The 20,832-nt window shown below is 48.3% G+C and overlaps 1 protein-coding gene across 2 annotated transcripts in view; it reads left to right on the forward strand.

Moving 5' to 3' along the window:
• Positions 1-20,832, forward strand: part of IGDCC3 (immunoglobulin superfamily DCC subclass member 3) — a 144,505-nt gene that overhangs the window by 35,733 nt on the left and 87,940 nt on the right. Inside the window, exon 1 of one of the 2 annotated variants that reach the window (XM_060260251.1) lies at positions 13,104-13,132. The exons of the other annotated variant lie outside the window; for it this stretch is intronic. The gene's annotated coding sequence lies outside the window, so the exon portion shown is untranslated. Of the gene's footprint in view, positions 1-13,103; positions 13,133-20,832 lie in introns of those variants that run through there. 2 annotated transcript variants of the gene reach the window in all.

Consider the following 20,832-nt stretch of genomic DNA (forward strand, 5'->3'; position numbering starts at 1 on the left):
CTGCTGTGGAACCTTTCCCCCTCTCCTAAAATCCTGGGGGTAGGTATTTGTTGGTTTCCTGAATTGTGCAGGGAGTTGGACTTAGATGACCCTGGAGGTCCCTTCCAACTCTATGATTCTATGATCCTAGAACTCAAGGACATCCAGTGATCCTGATGGGGGAGTAAGTTCAGGATAGGCAAAGGGAAATCAATACTTCTTTACACAGGGAGTGATTGGAAGGTGGAATTTGCTGCCAAGGGATGTAGTGATGGCCACAAGAATGATCAGCTTCAAAAGGAGATTAGATCAATTCACGGAGGAGAGGTCAATCAGTCAGTCGGACCATTCAGGGTGATTGAGGGGAACCACCACATTCTGATGTAGTTGGCCTCTGAATCCCAGGAGAACTCTGCTGGTTCAAGCCAGTGGCCAATCTAGTCCAGCCTCCTGCCTCACACAGTGGCCAGCCAGTTCCTCTGGAGGTCAAACAACAGGGCAGAGAGGCTGAGGCCTTCCTCTAAGAACATCAGAAGAGCCCTGCTGGGTCAGACCAGTGAGGGTCCATCTAGTCCAGCCTCCTGTATCACACAGTGGCCAACCAGTTTCTCTGGAGGGCCAACAACAGGGCAGAGAGGCCGAGGCCTTCCCCTGAGAAGAACATCAGAAGAGCCCTGCTGGGTCAGACCAGTGAGGGTCCATCTAGTCCAGCCTCCTGTATCACACAGTGGCCAGCCAGTTCCTCTGGAGGGCCAACAACAGGGCAGAGAGGCCGAGGCCTTCCCCTGAGAAGAACATCAGAAGAGCCCTGCTGGGTCAGACCAGTGAGGGTCCATCTAGTCCAGCCTCCCGTCTCATACAGTGGCCAGCCAGTTCCTCTGGAGGGACAACAACAGGGCAGAGAGGCCGAGGCCTTCCCCTGAGAAGAACATCAGAAGAGCCCTGCTGGGTCAGACCAGTGAGGGTCCATCTAGTCCAGCCTCCCGTCTCACACAGTGGCCACCCAGTTCCTCTGGAGGGCCAACAATAGGGCAGAGAGGCCGAGGCCTTCCCCTGAGAAGAACATCAGAAGAGCCCTGCTGGATCAGACCAGTGAGGGTCCATCTAGTCCAGCCTCCCGTCTCACACAGTTGCCACCCAGTTCCTCTGGAGGGCCAACAACAGAGCAGAGAGGCCGAGGCCTTCATAAGAATGCCAGAAGAGCCCCACAGGATCAGACCAGAGAGGGTCCATCCAGTCCAGCATCCTGCCTCACACAGTGGCTAGAATAGAGATCACCAGACTTTTTGAGGCTATGGGTGCCTTTGAGAGTGTGACACAAGGAGATGAGTGCAGTTACCGCAGGAAGCGGAGCCAACCACAAAACGTCAGCGAGTGAGGTTATGTATAACCCCAATAGTAACTCAGTTAGAAGCTCTGCTCAACAGCGTGCTAAAATGAAAGTATTATCTTCTTATCAAAGATTTCAGGTTTTCACGGCTGGTAACATCATTAGGGTTTGTAGAATCTTTCGGGCTCAAGTGCCGTGTTCTACTGGAGAAAGTTTTTCTTCCAGACGTTTCGTTCTCAGCTGCGGAGAACATCCTCAGTGGCGTTGCAGCCGGAGCAGGCGCTCTGACCTTCTCGGCTGCTGTGCATTGAGTGGGGCCAGGGCTGCTGGAGAGCTGCTATTTGTAGGCTGGAGGGGGTGTGGTGAAAGGGCAATTGGTTTGTGGATGTGTCCATTGTTTGGTGGGACTTCCTGGAAGGGTACATTCAACAGCCAGTTTCCTTATCACTACCCTTCCAGGAAGCCCCACCAAACAATGGACACATCCACAAACCAATTGCCCTTTCACCACACCCCCTCCAGCCTAGAAATAGCAGCTCTCCAGCAGCCCTGGCCCCACTCAATGCACAGCAGCCGAGAAGGTCAGAGCGCCTGCTCCGGCTGCAACGCCACTGAGGATGTTCTCCGCAGCTGAGAACGAAACGTCTGGAAGAAAAACTTTCTCCAGTAGAACACGGCACTTGAGCCCAAAAGATTCTACAAACCCTAATATTATCTTCTTGCTTACATAAAAATTACTTCTAGTTCCACAGTGAGCATCCATGTGTCATGACGGCAGTTGCTGCTGAAGCGATGCTTTTTGGAATGCGCATCAACGATCCACTTTCTAAAAACCACTTGGTGCTCAGTTGGCAGGCACCAGGAAAACTTCGTGGGCATCCACAGCCATCACGTTGGGGACTCCCTCTCTAGAGGGAAGGTTTCCTGGCACAATTCCATGAACACACTTGCTTACTGGGTGGAAACCTCAGGTGTAATCTAACTACCCCATGATGTGAAAAAGACCTAAGGTGGGGGGAAGAAGAAGATGAAATTGGATTTATGCTTTGCCCCTCAATCTGAATCTCAGAGTCTCAAAGTGGTTTACAATTTCCTTTACCTTCCTCCCCCACAACAAACACCCCGTGATGGAGGTGGGGCTGAGAGAGCTCTCCCAGAAGCTGCCCTTTCAAGGACAACTCTGCAAGAGCTATGGCTGACCCAAGGCCATTCTAGCCACTGCAAGTGGAGGAGTGGGGAATCAAACTCGGTTCTCCCAGATAAGAGTCCATGCACTTAACCACTGCACCAAACTGGCTCTCATTCCCCGTGTTTTGAACTCAGCTCTGCTCAACTCACAGGCCTCAAGGCATGCAAGCCGTTGGTAGGACTTAGACTGGTCTTGACCGGTTCATGGTTGCTGTACAGCGGTGAGGGGAAAGAGCGGGTTATGTATCTCAGGAAACAAAGCCATTTGGGTGGAAAATTTGCATGCCCTTTTCATAGCATTTTGCATGGTAGAAACCCCTGATGAATTTTATGTTACAGAATCGACTAACACGCTGACATGAAATTATTGCCAATTTGGCTTGCTTCCAGGCCCTGTAATGGCCCGGGTGCTAGCATGAAAAGACAAGTATTTTTTTTTTAACCAGTGCCACATAATTATGATGCTCTTTCCTCATAGCTGTTTTCTCTGTTGGTTCTCATTGTTCCCCCCAAACCAGCAAAAAAAGCTACTGTGCGTGTGTGAGTGTGAGTGTAACGGACATGGTGGCAGGGGTTTGTTGGATTATGAGTGACATTTTGACAGTGCGACGCCGCGTGCCGCAAATGTAAAATACCATCTCTTGGAATCCAATTTAGACAACTGGGACAGCTCACGCGAGTGGGTGTAAATGGAGGACAACTTAATGGCTCTCTCTCTCTAGTTTTAATAGGGGCTTTCTCCAGAACTTGGAGCAATTGTGGAAATCAGAAAACGAGTCCCGGTTTTGTAAAAGCTAGCTGTCTTGTCCATCGCGTTTCTTCCGTGAGGTTTGAATGCTCCTTTAACAAAAGGCCTCAGTTGTTCCCAACCGTCTCTTAACAGGCCACTGAGGGAATCCTTTCTTCTCATCCTTCAAGTATTATGGCCATCCTGGGGGTTTGGGTTTCCAGCTCTGGATTGAGAAATACCTGGAGATTTTGGGGGTGGAGTCGAGGGAGGGTGGGGTTTGGGGAGGGGAGGGACCTCGGCAGTGATGTGGCGCCACAGAGTCCACCCTCCAAAGCAGCCATTTTCTCCAGAGAACCGATCTTGGTCGCCTGGATACACTACCGCTCCCCATTATGTTGATATCAACCACCGTCAATGCAAAAACGTTTGCTGGAAGCAATAATTCTGTCATATGAGACCTTTTCTGACACGACACGTTATTCAGAATGCGTTTTGATTTACTGTAGGAAGATGACTTTGTTCAGTGGAAAAGCTTCCCTCCAAGTGTTTTATTGTCTCTTTCGAAACTGAAATGCTCCTTGGGTGGAACTGTACACCGGAGCAAATGCAGGCCGGTTACTCAAAATGGCAGCCCTGAGGTGAAACATTCTTATAATCCCTAGCTCAGGCTGGTATAGGGTTGCTAGGTCCAATTCAAGAAATATCTGGGGACTTTGGGGATGGAGCCAGGAGACTTTGGGGGTGGAGCCAGGAGCAAGGGTTGTGACAAGCATAACTGAACTTCAAAGGTTGTTCTGGCCATCACATTGAAAGGGAGCACACACCTTTTAAATGCCTTTCCTTCATTGGAAATAATGAAGGATAGGGGCACCTTCTTTGGGGGCTCATAGCATTGGACCTCTTGGCCCAATCTTTTTGAAACTTGGAGGGTGTTTTGAGGAGAGGCGTCGGATCCTATGCTGCAAATATGGTGCCTCTACCAAATAAAACAGCTCCCACAGAGCCCCAGATACCCGCAGATCAATTTTCCATTATACCCTATGGGAATCGGTCTCCATAAGGAGTAATGGAGTGCTCTTCAGATATTTCCCTCCCCCCTCTTTCTGATGACCCTGAAGCGGGGTGGGGGGAGGGCCTCCAAACCAGGGGATCCCCTGCCCCCACCTGGGGATTGGCAACCCTATGTTGGCATTCTTGGTTCCAGCAGCCAGGCAGTTAGAGGCAGCAAAACGATACTCTCCTGGAGTGCAGCGCTTTGTCCTTGGTTGCGTTTGAACACGGAAGTGATTAGCAGTCATGTCAGCCCTCAAGTAAAATCTAAATAATACCTTGTATTATGACCAAGGAAATGGTACATAACACCCTGACCTTTTCCTTAGAAATCTGAACAGCCCAGTTCCTTGCATGTGGAAAGATTTGGATCCGACCCATAATTAGGGTTGCCAAGTCCAATTCAAGAAATATCTGGGGACTTTGGGGGTGGAGCCAGGAGACTTTGGGGGAGGAGCCAGGAGACATTGGGGTGAAGCCAAGATCAAGGCTGTGACAAGCATCATTGAACTCCAAAGGGAGTTCTGGCCATCACATTTAAAGGGACGGCACACCTTTTCAATGCCTTCCTTCCATAGGAAATAATGAAGGATAGGGGCACCTTCTTTTGGGGCTCATAGAATTGGACCCCCTGGTCCAATCGTTTTGAAACTTGGGGGATATTTTGGGGAGAGGCACTAGATGCTGTACTGAATATTTGGTGCCTCTACCTCAAAAAACAGCCCCCCCCCCGAGCCCCAGATACCCGCAGATCAATTCTCCATGATTTTCTATGGGAATAAATCTCAATAGGGACATATCCCTCCCCTCCCCCCGCTTTCTGACGACCCTGAAGCGGGGGGAGGGCCTCCAAACTGGGGGATCCCCTGCCCCTACGTGGGGATTGGCAACCCTACCCATAATCATGCTAACTTTTCACATGCAAGACATTTTTAACTCTAAGATTGCAAAAAAGCAGTGGAAATAACGGTTCTGTGGTCTCCCCCGTTTGTTAAAATACATATCAAGAAGACCGCCTGGTGCCCTGTGTTAAAAGCCTTCCACCCCGCCACCCACGGCTTCCATTTTCTGGGAGGATTTTCAGCCCCCACGCTTGTCGCCCGCCCGCCTTCTTTCTGTCTCCTTTTCACCACTCCGCATTTGCAGTCTAGGCATTAGGAAGCAGCTGTCCGAAAAGAGCATTTCCCCCTTTTATTTTTCCCCTCTTCCTAAAGTTCTCACACCACTAGAGATCTTCTCAAGAGGGGCAAAGCTTAGTTTTATAATGCAGATGAACCCTTTCCCCCCCAGTCTGAAGGAGCCTTAAATCCAACGGTGGGAAGATGGAGCCAGCAAATTCACAAAGCTTTATTAGGGTCCCAAGTCCCCGTTGGATAAGAGGGGGATTTGCGGTTTTAAATGAAAGGGAATAATGATAAATAATTTTAGGAAGGGGTGGAAGAGAGAGAGAGAGAGAGAAATAAGAGCTCTTTCTTCACAAATGAATTCTGGACTTTTCTTTTTTTTTTGGTCCGGATGTACCAAGACCACCCTGCCCTGAGCAAACAAATGAGCTTGAAGGTCTGTAATTGCAAATCTGCCTTTTAAGGATTCGTCTGGGGGATTCGTGAGTAATGGAGGTCACGCGAGGTCACCGGGGAGCATTGGGGAATAAATCTGAAAGCACTAAGTCTCTCTCTCGCCCCTTTTTTTAAAGCCACGCATAAAAGCTTTACTTTGTGGAAGGGACAGATTTGGAACAATACCCTGCTGCATCCATCTCTCTCTCTCTCTCTCTCTCTCTCTCACACACACACACACACACATGGTGGGGGAGGGGCTACAGAATAAATAACAGTCTCTGGACCCCCACAGAAAGCCTCAAAGTCATTATCCAAGGACAGCAAGGAAGAAATGCCCTTCTGAAGAAAGGTTCACCAGCCCGAGAACAGTTTGTGAAGCCGGAGGGGTGATCCAGCCAATCCACAAAGCAAGCGTTCTCAGAACGGATCCCCAGCATTTTATTTTTTTAATTAAACTTATATCCCACCCTCTCCGCGAATGGACTCAGGGCCGCTAACGACAGCCAAGAATTACGTACGAAAGCAATGCAACGATATAACGCTAAAACCCACAAAAATATAAATATTACATATTCACAACTTCTCTGGGCGGTTCATGGTTTCTTCAGTGGGCCAGTTTGATTTCTGTTAATTTCTTAGATGGTCTATCCGTGGGTGGTACAATATGAAGCTGCCTTCTACTGAATCAGACTCTGGGCCCATCAAAGGCGGTCTTGTCTACTCAGACTGGCAGTGGCTCTCCAGGGTGTCCAGCTGAGGTTTTTCACGCCTATTTGCCTGGACCCTTTTTAGTTGGAGATGCTGGGGACTGAACCTGGGACCTTCTGCTTACCAAGCAGATGCTCTACCACTGAGCCACTCTCCCTCCCCTGCTCTCCAGGGTCTCAAGTAGAGGTTTTTCACGCTTTTTGCCTGGACCCTTTTTAGTTGGAGATGCCGGGGATTGAACCTGGGATCTTCAGCTTACCAAGCAGATGCTCTACCACTGAGCCACCTTCCCTCCCCTCTCAAGGTGGTCCTAATTTCTTATAGCTGGTATTTGCTCTGTTATAAGGGTGGCAGGCTTCTTCATGCAGATATCATAGGCTAATCGGTCAATTCAGGAGTCGGTCCCCATTTTATGTAATTTTTTTTTGTTTACTTTTACTGCTAAGATTGCATTGGCCAGGATGACTGGAGATGGAAGATGGCAATGTGTGGAGATGGAGAGTTTGAACATAAGAACATAAGAGAAGCCATGTTGGATCAGGCCAATGGCCTATTCAGTCTAACACTCTGTGCCACACAGTGGCAAAAAACCCCAGGTGCCATCAGGAGGTCCACCAGTGGGGCCAGGACACTAGAAGCCCTCCCACTGTGGTCCCCCAAGCACCAAGAATAAAGAGCATCACTTGCCCCAGACAGAGAGTTCCAACAATACGCTGTGGCGATTAGCCACTGATGGACCTCTGCTCCGTATGTTTATCTAATTCCCTCTTGAAACTGGCTATGCTTGTAGCTGCCACCACCTCCTGTGGCAATGAATTCCATGTGTTAATCACCTTTTGGATGAAGAAGTACTTCCTTTTATCCATTCTAACTCGACTGCTCAGCGATTTCATGGAGTGCCCACGAGTTCTTGTATTGTGAGAAAGGGAGAAAAGTACTTCTTTCTCTACCTTCTGTATCCCATGCATAGTCTTGCAAACCTCTATCAGGTCACCCCTCAGTCAACATTTCCCCAAGCTAAAGAGCCCCAAGCATTTTAACTTTTCTTCATAGGGAAAGTACTCCAACCCTTAAATCATTCTAGTGGCCCTTTTCTGCACTTTTTCCAATGCTATAATATCTTTTTTGAGGTGCGGTGACCAGAATTGTACACAGTACTGCAAATGAGACCGCACCATCGATTTATACAGGGGCATTATGATACTGGCTGATTTGTTTTCAGTTCCCTTCCTAATGATTCCCAGCATGGCGTTGGCCTTTCTTAGCTTACTAACCCTGCTTAGCTTCTGTGATCTGATAAGGTTGAGCCAGCTTGGAGTGTCCAGGGTGAGGTTTGGGGAGGTATCGCAACCAGTGCTCCCTCTACAGAGAGCTGCTTTGGTGTAGTGGTGAAGTGCACGGACTCTTATCTGGGAGAACCGGGTTTGATTCCCCACTCCACCACTTGCAGCTGCTGGAATGGCCTTGGGTCAGCCATAGCTCTCTTATCTGGGAGAACCGGGTTTGATTCCCCACTCCTCCACTTGCAGATGCTGGAATGGCCTTGGGTCAGCCAGAACTCTCTTATCTGGGAGAACCAGGTTTGATTCCCCACTCCTCCACTTGCAGTTGCTGGAATGGCCTTGGGTCAGCCAGAACTCTCTTATCTGGGAGAACCGGGTTTGATTCCCCACTCCTCCACTTGAAGCTGCTGGAATGGCCTTGGGTCAGCCAAGCTCTCTTATCTGGGAGAACCGGGTTTGATTCCCCACTCCTCCACTTGCAGATGCTGGAAAGGCCTTGGGTGAGCCAGAACTCTTTTATCTGGGAGAAGCGGGTTTGATTCCCCACTCCTCCACTTGCAGCTGCTGGAATGGCCTTGGGTCAGCCATAACTCTTCCAGGAGTTGTTCTTGAAAAGGCAGCTACTGTAAGAGCTCTCTTAGCCCTGCCCACCTCACTGGGTGTCTGTTGTGGGAGGTCAAGGAGATTGTGACTGCTCTGAGATTCTGAGAGTATAGGGCTTGATATAAATCCAGTATCATCTTCTAAGCTGTGGAATCTTGTGAGCAAAAATCCTACTTCGTAAGCTCCTAGCATTAAAGTTGTGAGCGACTGCATAAGTGAATTTCCTCTGGGGCCATTTTTCCTGAGCTAAGAAGAAGAAGACTGCAGATTTATACCCTGCCCTTCTCTCTGAATCAGAGACTCAGAGCGGCTTACAATCTCCTCTATCTTCTCCCCCCACAACAGACACCCTGTGAGGTGGGCGGGGCTGAGAGAGCTCTCCCAGAAGCTGCCCTTTCAAGGACAACTCCTGCAAGAGCTATGGCTAACCAAAGGCCATTCCAGCAGCTGCAAGTGGACGAGTGGGGAAGCAAACCCGGTTCTCCCTGATAAGAGTCCACTCACTTAACCACTACACCAAACTGGCAGAGCTCTCCAGGGTCTCAAGCTGAGGTTTTTCACACCTATTTGCCTGGACCCTTTTTAGTTGGAGATGCCGGGGATTGAACCTGGGACCTTCTGCTTCCCAAGCAGATGCTCTACCACTGAGCCACTGTCCCTCCCTTAAATAAACTAAATCTGAAAAATGAAACATGAAATCTCTCATGGATTCAGATAGAACAGCGGTGGCCAAACTGTGGCTCAGGAGCCACATGTGGCTCTTTCACACATATTGTGTGGTTCTCGAAGACTACTGCCCTATTGACTGGTTTGGAGAAGGCATCTCTCTCTTTAAATCTCTTCTCCAAGCTAGCAGCCCGGTAGTATGCATTTAAAGTTAAAATTGCTTTCTTTCCACCTTTCCCTCCATCCCCACTCGCCTGCTTGCTTGCGCTCCTTCCTGTCTTGTGGCTCTCAAAACATCTGACATTCATGTCTTGCGGCTCTCAAACATCTGACATTTATTCTACGTGGCTCTTACGTTAAGCAAGCTTGGCCACCCCTGAGATAGAAGAACTACGTTTGAAACAGCTTTCTCATTCAAAGTTGCCGATGAGAGCTGGTCTGGATGGGAGAAAAGCTGTAGAAATACTGATCACGGATGAAAAAGCTGAAATTGCTGACTAAGAGTCCAGGGCGAATATGATAGTGCTGATCAAATATATCTTTATTTATTTTTAGCAAACAAACAAAACAGAACAAAACCCAAACCCCCTTCCAGGGCTGGCAGATAATATTCACTGGGTGAAATCCAGACAGCTGGTAGATATTAAACTCGACAGTGGAAGACGTCCGATATGTATTTCCATTTACTTTGCGGCACCTACATTTAATTTACTCGCTGCAGGGTTCGGGAAGTAATCGTCCGCATTCCTGCTACTTGTCGAATGCATTATATATAACGTCAGCAAGGATTGGGCTGAGATACCTTGTAATTTGTTGCTCAGGTGATATGACGAATGTGAGAAAATTAGCGATGAAATCTTAGCGGTGCAGAAGTTTAATTATATTTGCAGATGATTTGAACTCATTTCCTCCTATTCTGGTCTTCCTGTGGAGCTTGATTAAAGCATGTATATATATATATATTTCACATTGCAATCTTGGAGGGAATTTGGAGGTTTCGCTACTTGAATTGGAAAAGGACTTGTCTGCAGGGTTTCGAGAGAGCAGTGCCTCTTTCCGATATCCAAGGCGCTCTTCCAAATAGCTACAGGAAGCACCTTTCTCTTATACATCCCCCAAAGTTTGCTTTTTTGAGTGCACAAAAATATATTGTTGAAACTTTCTGTCTGGGGCAAGTGATGCTCTGTATTCTTGGTGCTTGGGAAGGGCAACAGTGTTAGGACCTTTCTTATGGAGGAGATGGTGGGAGAGAGAGAGCAGAATTGGATGAACATATGGAGCAGAGGAATTGAATAAACATCTGGAGCAGAGGTCCATCAGTGGCTGCCACAGCATATTGTTGGAACTCTCTGTCTGTGGCAAGTGATGCTCTGTATTCTTGGTACTTGGGGGGGGGGGCATAGTGGGAGGGCTCCTAGTGTCCTGGCCTCACTGATTGATCTCCTGATGGTGCCTGGGTTTTTTGGCCACTGTGTGACACAGAGTGTTGGACTGGATGGGCCATAGGCCTGATCCAACATGGCTTCTCTTATGTCTGGGGCCAGTGATATTCTGTATTCTTGGTGCTTTGTGAGGAGGGGCACAGTGGGAGGGCTTCTAGTGTCCTGGCTCCACTGGTGGACCTCCTGATGGCCCCTGGTTTTTTTTGAACCACTGTGTGACACAGAGTGTTGGACTGGATGGGCCATTGGCCTGATCCAGCATGGCTTCTCTTCTGATCTTATGTCTGGGGCAAGTGATGCTCTGTATTCTTGGTTCTTGGGGGGCAACAGTGGGAGGGCTTCTAGTGTCCTGGCCCCATTCATGGACCTCCTGGTGGCACCTGGGCTTTTTGACCACTGTGTGACACAGAGTGTTGGATTGGATGGGCCATTCGCCTGGTCCAACATGGCTTCTCTTATGTTCTTACATCCGTGATGGCTTCTCAAAAGAACCCATCCCCAGATTTTCTGCATGAATTTGGAGCATGACTCCTAGCTGGAAGGGAGTCAGTCCAGAGCCAAGTTGCAACTGGCAGAGCCTCCTTTGTTGAAACTTTGTTGGGATTGATCAGGATCTCAGGATGCAGAGAGAGGGCAGAATTACACGTTCCCAGCAGAGGTTGTTTGGAAAGAAACACGGCTGGAGCAACAAAACATGCAAAGAGGTGTCTGCGAGTGGGGTCATCATGCCACAAGTTCATTTTTTGGATCAGGAAGGTCTTTTCCGTTGCTGAGGTTTACTTCCTGAACCACAGCACATTCCGTGTTCTGCCTGCTGTCTCTACACATTTATTCATTTACCGCTAAGTACCTTTCTCAGCTTGCACAACTGATACACATATCAGCATTGACCAGGATCTACAAGGCCTCATAAGTTTCTAGTCCTCAAGGGTGAAAAGTGTACGAACAGTACTCAGTGAAATTGCGGAATCTGGCAGAAGGCTGGGCTAGTGGATAGAGACTGACGTTTCGAAATCAGCGTGGGTGTAGCGATTTGAGTGTCCTAAGACGGACCACGGAGACCTAGGTTCGAATCCCTACTCAGCCCTGAAGCTCACTGGGTAGGCACAGCCTAACCCACCTCACAGGGTTGTTGTAGAGATAAAAGGGAAGACCTGTGTGAGCCGCCAGGATCGCAGTGAGTTGGAGGAAGAGCAGGATCAAACAAGAACTCTTGAATGTGTCTATAGGATTAATAGAAGTGGAAGACATGGGGCGTTTTCGCGCTGACCTTAATCGGCAGCGACGCCCCTCTTCACCGCGCAGGATCTGCGCGGATTTCGCACCAATTGCTGCGGAGCACCCGGAAGAGCCGCAAAGTCCCGCGGCTTTTGCGGCGCAAATGTAAACTGGTTTTTGGCGGATTTTTGCGAAAGCCGCGCAGATTCTGCGCGGTGAAGAGGGGCGTCGCTGCCGATTAAGGTCAGTGCAAAAACGCCCATGTAGAGAAAGCTAATATGTGCTGGTTTTTATAATGTATGTGGTTGCAGATTTCAGCTGTCTTTGGTGCAGAAACCTGTGCTGCTGTGATTCAGAGAGAAAGGCGGGGTATAAATCTGTGCCATGAATGGGGCTGTGGCTCAGTGGTAGAGCATCTGCTTGGGAAGCAGAAGGTCCCAGGTTCAATCCCCAGCATCTCCAAAAAAGGGTCCAGGCAAGTAGGCGTGAAAAACCTCAGCTTGAGACCCTGGAGAGCCGCTGCCAGTCTGAGAAGACAAGACTGACTTTGATGGACCAAGGGTCTGATTCAGTAGAAGGCAGCTTCATATGTTCATATGAACCAGCAATGCTACATATGTTCATATGTTCATATGTTCATATGTGGTGGTCTTCTTCCTCTTCCTCTTCTTCGTTTGGTGTAGTGGTGAAGTGCGCAGACTCTTATCTGGGAGAACCAGGCTTGATTCCCCACTCCTCCGCTTTCAGCTGCTAGCATGGCCTTGGGTCAACCATAGCTCTGGCAGAGGTTGTCCTTGAAAGGGCAGCTGCTGTGAGAGCCCACTCAGCCCCACCCACCTCACAGGGTGTCTGTTGTGGGGGGAGAAGATATAGGAGATTGTGAGCTGCTCTGAGTCTCTGATTCAGAGAGAAAGGCGGGGTATAAATCTGCAGTCGTCTTCTTCGGCAACCAATGGGTCTTAGCCACAGTGATTAAATGAAACCTCCTTATACAAAGGCAGTATATCCTTCCATACCAGATACCGGAGACAAAGCAGAGGGGAAGGCCGTCTTTCGAATGCATTACCAGTCAGCCCCCAGTGGGCGCTTAGCTTGCTAGCTGCAGAGTGGAAACTGGAGTTGGGCTTATCTGGAGGAAAAAGATTGTGGCCTTCTTAGGAAAGGAAGGGGGGGGGGAACTCGTCTCTTGTGGATAGTTGTAAGAAAGCAAGCTGCCCCTTTAAGCGTGGGGCGCCTGCGGCTGTTTCCACTTAGCGTTCTTTTCCTTGAGTTGTCTCCTTGCATCAGGGTTCGGCTTTCATCATATCGGTCTCTCCCCCCCTACCAGAGGTGGTGGGGGGGTGGCTGCCGTGACAGAGAGCAGCCATTCCTAAGTAAGTGGTCAGGCAAATGCCCCCCTCCCTTTCCTCCCGGCTTTTCTCTCTCGGGGAGGGCACGGGGCCCCTGACCTCTGCTGCAGCAGAATAGCAGAGCACCTCCAACGTGACTTTGGTATGCTGGGGAATAGGCCTGCATTCTCTTCCTCATGGAAGGGTGCTGAAACGGCTTCAAATATATCTCTGTTCTTGTACCCGGAGTGGGGAGGTCAAGTTTATTTCGGTTTAGAAGACTGCAATGCCGATTTAAATGGCATTGAATTTGTTAAAAACTTAACCGCCGTAACAAACATCACAAACATAGGGGGGTTTCATTCCAGACACTACAAACAATTACTGTAGATCCAAGCGGGCAGCTGTGTTGGTCTGAAGCAGTGGAACAAAGCAGGAGTCAAGTATCGCCTTTAAGACCAACAAAGTTTTATTCAGAGTGTAAGCTTTCGTGTGCTCTAAGCACACTTCAGTAGACAACACGACGGTATGGCAAAGCAATCCTAAATAGAGAGAAAGTGGGCAGTGCTTTAGTGTTAGGGTTGCCAAGTCCAGTTCAAGAAATATCTGGGGACTTTGGGGGTGGAGCCAGGAGACGTTGGGGTTGAGCCGGAAGCAAGGTTGTGACAAGCAAAATTGAACTCCAAAGGGAAGAAGAAGGCTGCAGATTTATACCCCGCCCGTCTCTATGAATCAGAGACTCAGAGGGGCTTGCAATCTCCTATATCTTCTCCCCCCACAACAGACACATCCTGTGAGGTGGGTGGGGCTGAGAAGGCTCTCACAGCTGCTGCCTTTTCAAGGACAACCTCTGCCAGAGCTATGGCTAACCCAAGGCCATTCCAGCAGCTGCAGGTGGAGGAGTGGGAATCAAACCCGGTTCTCCCAGATAAGAGAGCTCTGGTGACCCAAGGCCACTCCAGCAGCTGCAAGTGGAGGAAGGGGGAATCAAACCCAGTTCTCCCAGATAAGAGAGCTATGGCTGACCCAAAGCCATTCCAGCAGCTGCAAGTGGAGGAGTGCGGCATCAAACCCAGTTCTCCCAGATAAGAGTCTGCACACTTAACCACTGTGCCAAACTGGCTGGCAATCACATTTAAAGGAACTGAGCACCTTTTAAATACCTTTGCTCCATTGGAAATAATGAAGGATAGGGCACTTTCTTTTGGGGGTCATAGAACTGGACCCCCTTGGAGGGTATTTTGACGAGAGGCATTAGGTGCTATGCTGCAAATTTGGTGCCTCTACATCAAAAAACAGCACCCCCCCCCAAGCCCCAGATACCCGCAGATCAATTTTTCATTATACCCTATGGGAATCGGTCTTCATAAGGATTAATAGAGTGTGCAGCAGACAGTTTCCTCTGAAGTGGGGGGACCCTGAAGTGGGGGGAGGGTCTCCAAACCAGGGGATCCCCTGCCGCCACCTGGGGATTGGCAACCCTAACTAGTATGCAGAGTCATGGGAATGTTTTTCAGAAGAGCCACTTGTGGGAAGGGCGGGATATAAATCACGAATAAATAAATAAATAAATAAGATGCAAATAATCATTTGTTGGGGTCTGGTGTTTGCTAGTTAATGTTAACTGGGCTGAAACAACAACAAAGGTAATATAAAGCAGATGGGTGTCCATCTTGGAAAGATTCATGGCGAGTAACCACAACTAGTGTGTGAGATCAACATATGTATCCATAAACCAGAGGTGGCCAAACTGTGGCTCGGGAGCCACATGTGGCTCTTTCAAACATATTGTGTGGCTCTTGAAGCCCTCACCGACCTGTTGGCTGGCTTGGAGGACGCATTTAAAGTTAAAGTTGCTTTCTTTCCACCTCTCTGTCCTCCCCCCATCTATTTGCTTGCCTGCCTTCCTGTCTTGCAGCTCTCAAACATCTGATGTTTATTCTATGTGGCTCTTACATTAAGCGATTTTGGCACCCCTGCCATAAACCAACCTTCAAACAAAGTTACAAAGGAAGTTACATACGTAAATTTGATAAAAGATGGAGTCATCAGTATACTGATATGTAACTTCGAATGGCCTTCAACTAAAGTACAGAGCTGCTTAACATCATGGTATGGAACTGTTTTTAAAATCTGTTCACTATTTAAAGTGTAATTGTTAATTTTAATTGATCTTACTGTAATTGTTTTTATTGCTTTATGTTTTTATTGTTTTATTGTGGCTATTTAATGATGTTGTTAGCCGCCCTGAGCCAGCTTCGGTGGGGAGGGCGGGATATAAATGCGAAAAATAATTAAATAAATAAATAACTTCCTTTGTAACTTTGTTTGAATGTTGGTTTATGACAAGGGTGCCAAAACTGCTTAACGTAAGAGCAACATAGAATAAACATCAGATGTTTAGGTTTCCTGAACAGTTAATGAAAAGCTAATGATCCTTAGGCTAATATCATAAATGTCTTTATTCTATTCCCTTATCAGCATTTTAAACACTGATAGAAGATTGCAATCCGATTGTTTGGCGCGAAACTTCCTTGAACTTAATTGCTTCTGAGTGAAAGTGGAGTTTGACCAGAGGCAAGCCATTTTTGCAAAACTCTGTGACCTCTGAGTGGCTACACAAGGCCTCAGTCAGAGCTTTGGGTCCTATTGGGTGTTGTGTCGCCACTCTGGATCCCCCCCCTGCAACAGCCAGGAGACCGGGCCTGGGGAAGCTGGACACACCCACTCTGGTGGGGCCAGCCCCGGGGAAGCAGAATTTGGAATGTCAGCAGAGCTCCTTTGGTCCATCGAGCACAAACAAAAACAAGCTTCTGGCACCAAGTGTCAAGAATTACCAAAGTGGCAATGTGTTGTACCTTGAAAAGTCTTCATTTTAAAAAGCCATGCCTGATGCTCAAACGTGGAGATTTCATGCAACAGGATGTGCATATTTTGAAGCAGGCATGCTTTAATCTAATGGAACAAGTCCTCTGTCATTTCCATTTTCAGTAGACGGTCATGGATTTGGCTGAACTGTTACGAACATAAGAGAAGCTGTGTTGGATCAGGCCAACGGCCCATCCAGTCCACACTCTGGGTCACACAGTGGCCAAAAAAACCAGGTGCCCTCAGGAGGTCCATCAGTGGAGCCAGGACACTAGAAGCCCTCCCACTGTTGCCCCCCCCCCCAGCACCAAGAATACAGAGCATCACTTATCCCAGACAGAGAGTTCCACCTATAAGAACACAAGAGAAACCTGAAATCTTTGATAACAAGAGAAACCATGTTGGATCAGGTCAATGGCCCATCCAGTCCAACACTCTGTGTCACACAGGGGCCAAAAAACCCCAGGTGCCCTCAGGAGGGCCATCAGTGGAGCCAGGACACTAGAAGCCCTCCCTCTGTGCCCCCTCAAGCACCCAGAATACAGAGTATCTTTGCCCAAACAGGGAGTTCCAATAATACGCTGTGGCTAATAGCCACGGATGGACCTCTGCTCCAGATGTTGATCCATTTTGAGTACGTCAATGCAAAAATGGGGGCAGGTGGACATTCCAAGTCTGCTTGAGACATTCTGGTCAGCCCTGTGGAGTTGAAGGCTGGATAAAGGGACAAGGCTTGCTGCCATGGCGCTGGCCAGTCGAGGTCCCTGCACGTTTGGTAATTGAGTTTAAAACACATTCTCAAGTGCTAGATGTGGAATTCCCAAGGCGTATTTGGTTAAGCCCTGAAGAATCTTGGGAGGAGACTTCTGACTGGTTAGGGTTGGCACCAGGAGACCCATACCTTTGGGCCAGAACAGAGGTGGGTTTCATCCAGGCTGTAAGCCCTGGTCCAAACCTCTCCCTGTTCTAGCTGCACCCCTAGTTCACTCACTTGTGCAGCTCACTGTACCTCCCAAAGGGGATGTAGATTTGTGCAGTCCATCCCCTAGCTTGCCCAGGAATATCTCTTTGACCTTTGATTGGGCATGTCCCCTGTCCCCATTTCCCTCTTGTGAATGGATTGGCCCATCTGCTCGTTCATAACACCTCCTTATCAGTATTAGTTATGCCCTATTAAATTAATACCAGATCTCTTGGGGGAAGGCAGTTAAATTGTGGGAAGGGGCAGAGGGGGATATACCCACTCTGTATGCACATGTGTGTGGAAGAATACGCGTAATCATGCGGCATATTAAATCAACAACACGAGCCCACAAATAGTTGTTTTGCCAGAGAGCCTGTACGTTAATAGTTCTGATTATACTGTACTCCCTCCCTCCCTCCTTTCTACCTTCTCTTCCAGCTAGGGAATAGAATATGCAGACCATAAATTTGCTGATTATAAGCAATTGTGCCAAGCAGTTCTCTTAACAATTTTTTCTTTCTGATGAATGCTTTACTCAGCAATGTAGAGGGGTTTTTTTGTTGTTGTTCTTTTGTTCAAAATAAATAGATTTTGCTTGCATGGATGTGACTCTAGAGTGGGCAAACCGTGAAGCAGTTTTTTTTTTTAAAAAAAAACAATGAAAGAAACTCCCATGTAAAGTCAATAAAAGCACCATCAAAGGGAACAGATTTAAATCTTGCTCCAGAATGTGTTTATGCCATTGATGCTCCATATAGCATGAAGGTGTCCTGAAATTTTGCTACCAGAAAGGGTGAATTCTGCAACTGGCCATAAACTATGCAGATTTTCCTTCCCATGTTTGGAATATTAAATTGTATGATTGCCACAGGAGGTGGCGGCGGCTACAAGCATAGACAGCTTCAAGAGGGGGTTAGATAAAAATATGGAGCAGAGGTCCATCAGTGGCTATTAGCCGCAGTGTGTGTGTGTGTGTGTGTGTATATATATATATATATATATATAAAATAATGTTTTTGGCCACTGCGTGACACAGAGTGTTGGACTGGATGGGCCATTGGCCTGATCCAACATGGCTTCTCTTATGTTCTTAAGAGGGGTTTGGATAAAAATATTGAGCAGAGGTCCGTCAGTGGCTATTAGCCATAGCATATTATTGGAACTGTCTGGGGCAGTGATGCTCTGTATTCTTGGTGCTTAGGGGGGTGGGGGGGCAAAGTGGAAGGGCTTTTAGCCCCACGTGAACCTCCTTTTTTTGGCCACTGTGACACAGAGTTTTGGACTGGTTGGGCCACTGGCCTGATCCAACAGGGCTTCTCTTATGTTCTTAAGAGAAATACATTGGAATACTGTGGATGTATAGCTATACTCACTGAGAGTGGGTTTAGCATATGTAATGAGATAAAAAACCAATAAAGAGTTCAACTAAGAGGAAAGCTAAACCTTTGGCGTGGGTGAAGATCGGGCATCCCCAGCAACTTAAACGTGCCAAAAACCAGTCCTAGGTTAGACTTTCCTTCTTCTCCGGATGCTTAAAAAAATAAAAGTCACAAGAGCTTGTCAGGAGCTTGAAACTCGGAGCTGAGAAACAGCAACACCTTAAGGTCAGGGCGAGGGGCCCCTCTTTGTGGGCGAAGTTGGAGAGGGAGGCGGGAGCACAGGATGTCATTTTGTCATTAGCCAAGCTTCAAAGGAAAAGGGGATCGAGGGGGGGGGGGACAGAGGGGAGGGGGGGATGGGAGGCTGGGAACCAATTAGAAGCGGTCCCTGGTAGTTCACAGACCCTCTGGTCCTCCTTTACCTGGAATGCAGCTGCCTTTTTGGTGGGGGGCTGGGGGGCTGTGAGAGGAAGCTGGGGGGAGAGGGGGGCAGGCATGTTCTCATGTAGCCCTTGACCACGAGGGACTGGGCCAGAAAGATGGTTTCCTTAACTTTTTTTTTTTAAAGTCTTAATTCACCAGCCTTGACTCTTTTCTTTTAAGTTGCAAAAAACTGAAGCTTGGATTCTTGCATTTGCTTAATTTGCATGAGAAGGAAGGAGAAAGGAACTTTTGTGTAATTTTGTGTAATTGCATGGATTCCGGAGTGGAGCATGTATTGATGTATCATGCTAAATGCAGACATTTTCTTTCTTTTTCCTGCACTTGGTGACTTCTCTGCTTCCCTCTCTCCTTCCCACCTTTGCAAAGGGGTACATCAGGGACATGCTAGATTCAAGTCCTTTAGCACGGGGATTGACCAAACATGCTTAACGTAAGAGCCACATAGAATAAACGTCAGATGTTCGAGAGCTGCAAGACGGGAGGGAGAGTGGGTGGAGACAGAGGTGGAAAGAAAGCAACTTTTAAAAATGCATTCTCCAAGCTGCTGGCTTGGCTTGGAGAAGTGATTTAAAAGAGACAAATGCTTTCTCCGAGCTTGCCAATGGGGTGATGGGAGCTTCAAGAGCCATACGTGTGAAAGAGCCACAGTTTGGCCACCCCCGCTTTAGCACCGTAGAGAAAAATGCAACCTTCAGGGTATCAGCTTTCCATCCTCTAACTTACCTTCGCAATGACAACCTTGTGACGTAGCCTGAAAGAGTGGCTGGCCCAAAGCCACCCAGCGCGCTTCCGTGGTAAAGTTGGGAGGATTTGAATCTGGGTCTCCTGGATCTTAGTCCAACCCCTTAACCTCTGCACCATGGACTTTCTGGCACCCTAGGCGAGGCTAATTTCTGGTGTCCCCCCCCGTACTGATGACATCACCGAGTCACATGGGGGCATCGAATTCAGCGCCCATAAATGACATGAATGAGACCTTGCTGGGCTAGGCCACGCGTGTCATAAAATGTAATGCTAGATAGTGGAGATATAAACTTTACAGGGCACAGGCAAACACAAGTAAATATGTTTTTTTTACTTAAAATAAAACGTGCTTAAAATGTTACCATGTTTGCAACATTTTAACCATCTCTGATAACTGACGCCTCTTGCTCTGAACTATTGCATTAAATCTGGAGACAATGCCTGTGCTGTAGCAATCTTGGCTACGCTGTCAAGGAGTGCATCTGTGAAGGGCAAGCCTACTTTTGATTTATTGATGTTCACAATAGGAATCTCGTGGTCAATGCTTTGTGCTCTAGGGCTGGCGCCCTAGGCAATCGTCTAGTTTGCCTCGTGGCGGGGGCAACCCTGAGTTCATGGGAACGGAGGCAAAATGTGCAGGAAAGAAGGCGGGATAGGACTAGGGTTGCCAATCCCCAGGTGGGGGCAGGGGAACCCCCGGTTTGGAGGCCCTCCCCCCGCTTCAGGGTCGTCAGAAAGCGGGGGGAAGGGGAGGGAAATGTCTGCTGGGAACTCTGTTATTCCCTATGGAGATTTATTCCCACAGAAAATAATGGAGAATTGATCCGTGGGTGTCTGGGGCTCTGGGGGGGGGCTGTGTTTTGAGGTGGAGGCACCAAATTTTCAGTATAGCATCTAGTGCCTCTCCCCAAAATACCCCCCAAGTTTCAAAAAGATTGGCCCAGGGGGTCCAGTTCTATGAGCCCCAAAAGAAAGTGCCCCTGTCCTTCATTATTTCCTATGGGAGGAAGGGATTGAAAAGGTGTGCCGTCCCTTTAAATGTGATGGCCAGAATTCCCTTTGGAGTTCACTGATGCTTGTCACAGCCTTGATCTTGGCTCCACCCCTAATGTCTCCTGGCTCCACCCCCAAAGTCCCCAGATATTTCTTGAATTGGACTTGGCAACCCTAGGTAGGACAGTACAGAGGGTTAAAACTAAAGACAGGGAGGTTTCTGCTGGACGCAGATGGGAACGAGAAGCCGTTTAGGGATTTGGGTAGGGCTGTTTTTGCGCACGTGATGACATCACCTACGATGACGTCATTGCGCTTGCGATGTCACGTGCCGGCCACTCTAGGCGTTTCCG

This window comes from Heteronotia binoei, chromosome 19 (genome assembly GCF_032191835.1).
Source record: "Heteronotia binoei isolate CCM8104 ecotype False Entrance Well chromosome 19, APGP_CSIRO_Hbin_v1, whole genome shotgun sequence".
Classification (NCBI taxonomy): domain Eukaryota; kingdom Metazoa; phylum Chordata; class Lepidosauria; order Squamata; family Gekkonidae; genus Heteronotia; species Heteronotia binoei.